The sequence below is a fragment of the Acyrthosiphon pisum genome, chromosome X, assembly GCF_005508785.2.
Source record: "Acyrthosiphon pisum isolate AL4f chromosome X, pea_aphid_22Mar2018_4r6ur, whole genome shotgun sequence".
Classification (NCBI taxonomy): domain Eukaryota; kingdom Metazoa; phylum Arthropoda; class Insecta; order Hemiptera; family Aphididae; genus Acyrthosiphon; species Acyrthosiphon pisum.
This window is the reverse complement of record NC_042493.1, coordinates 96,155,825-96,158,474: the sequence shown is the minus strand read 5'-3', so window position 1 is coordinate 96,158,474 and position 2,650 is coordinate 96,155,825.

Below are 2,650 nucleotides of genomic sequence, written 5' to 3'. Positions count from 1 at the left end.
AAATTACAGGTGGGTGGATAGAAAATCATAATTTTACAGATCCAACTGGAAGTCAGTGTCTAGGGTGTTTACGCTAAATGAGGGATGTACCCAATAGATCACGGTACATATATTTATATTGTGGTCATGGATGGCTTTGCGTGGATTGTGCCACACCAAATTACCAAATTTAAAAATATTAACAAAAAAGACATTTTTCACTGAAATAATAAATTAATAATTATAATTACCTATTGGCTTTATTTGGTTATTACTTACATGATTTTTTTGCCGCAATTGAACAATTCCATGTATATAGGTACATTATGCATTATCATTCCAAATTAGCTAATTTAAATTAAAACGACAGGACTCGGGAAGTCATTACGAAATACGAATAAAAATGTACGTACTACATAATAATAATATATTACAATATTATTATTGTTATCATCATTATTATATTCTGTGATAATAATTAATATCGTAACAATACATCTTGATCAATACACCTTGCGCAACAGTCAGTGGCTCACGCCCATGATTAAAAATATACAGGTTACTCAACGAAACTTCTTTTTTGGTGCGCTTAAAATTAACGATCTTGTCATAGTGAGAATAACAGTTAGCGCTTTTGCATTATAGTGATTTCTCTTGGTACTACAAAATATATCCATATAGATATACAATATTATGTATTGGAACGCTAGAAGTTATTCTCACATAGTTGATCAGCTGTTAGAAATCAACATTTATGCGCACCACTTTTGTTGTGTATGTGCATAGGGTCGTTGAGATACCTGTATATCTTTAATACATAGATAATATAAGAATGGATAGGACATAAGAACTTATCACATGAAAATTTAGTGATACTATTTTAAGGTTATATGGGGCGAATATTGATGTGATAATTGATAAATAATAATGAATATTAAATAACATAATTTTATTTTGTTAAAATATTATTTTCCAATTTCCATTTTCCAGGTACAGGTGGCAAAACAATCAAAATACAAACTGACAAATATCTAAATATAACTAACTATCATATTTATTCATTATTATTTAATAAAACAGTTTTGCACATAACCTCAAAAAGCCTCATATTGTCTTTCTCTCTTTACTTTCTCTCTTCCCCAAAAAAGCACACGGCCTCATATGGAACTGGTATAGGCATGTCCTATCCATTCTTATATAATCTATGCTTTAATAGTGCTCACGCCCATCGATATTGTATGATATGCTCACGCCTCACCGTACAATCTAATATCATTGTAGGTAGTTGATATTCGTGACAATAATTGATATTCGATAGTAAGTTGTATTAAGGCTCTATATATCTATAGTGCGCTAGTTGTATACGTTGTAATGAAATATCGGATTAATGTCGTGGCAGTAGTAGTACGTAGCAGCTGTGTCACCCCCCTCCGGTAATCGCTGTATTTGTGTCTAGCAAGATTTACGATTTACGATTTAAGATATTTAAGGTATATCTTAAATCGTGGTGTCTAGGGCTGTAATAGTGGCTGCAGGCATGGCTTATGTATATTTAAGTCATGGCTGCAGGTATCAGTAAAATCACGGTCTTATATATTGTTATTTTGAATAGCATAAGCGCGCGCCATCCATCAACGTTATCGCTGTACGGCGTTTAGCCTGTAAAAAGGGATAACAATTTTAGCCGCCAAAGTTATCAGTGTAAAAACTGTGAAATGTGAACAACAAACTTAAAAATTACGATATAAAAAATACGAAAAATTTTAATTTTTCACAAAACCATTGACTGAGCGTTTATTTATTTTTGTTAAGTATTTAGACCTACGATGGATTCTAGTGACAGTGACGAGGATCGTAGAGAACGTGATAAATTTGCCGAAAGGCTCAAAAGAAAACACAAAGACAGAACTCGTAATATTGCTATTCCTCGATCTGGCAAGTCTTATAGATAATATTAAAATTGTATTAAAAGTCCATAATATGTCAATTACACAAATAAAACTATTAGACAAAATACAAAGTTTATGATTTATCTCGTGATTCATGCATCAGAGGTTTATTTATCCAATACTTAATAAATGTTACTTGTGCATTTCAATAATACACTATGGCAATCTAGGTATTAAGTTATTTCATTCGTGAGCAATGTTTGTTGAATAAGCCGCAGGCACGGTTACAGTTCGTACAAGACTGAAATTACTTTCCTGCCTGAGCCACACTTACTAATTTTAGTCTGCCGCTTCCGAAAATGCTTTTTTTCTCAATACTATGGCAATCTGAATCTATTGTGAACTGTTTTTGCTGTTCTAGGCATCTCCAAATTATTTCATATAGAACAACACAGAAGTAACTCACCAACATAATAATTTGTTCATGTGTATAAATCTGATTTGGACATTAACCTTTCTGCCCGCTGCTTAGCGGAATTTTCACTTTACTGTCTGCACGTCGTAAAATAAACATTTACCCTCCGTTAAATGTAAATAGGTAATTTACCAAAAATTCAACCGGTATTTAAAATAAGACTTTTGATGCAGGCATGACAAAAAAAAAATAAAAAAATATTTAAATAGAATAATTCTATTAATAATTATTATGAAAAATGTTATATTTGTGTCTCGAGAACAATTCAGAATGTTATTTTGGAATATTAAGTTAATTATGTCTGGGA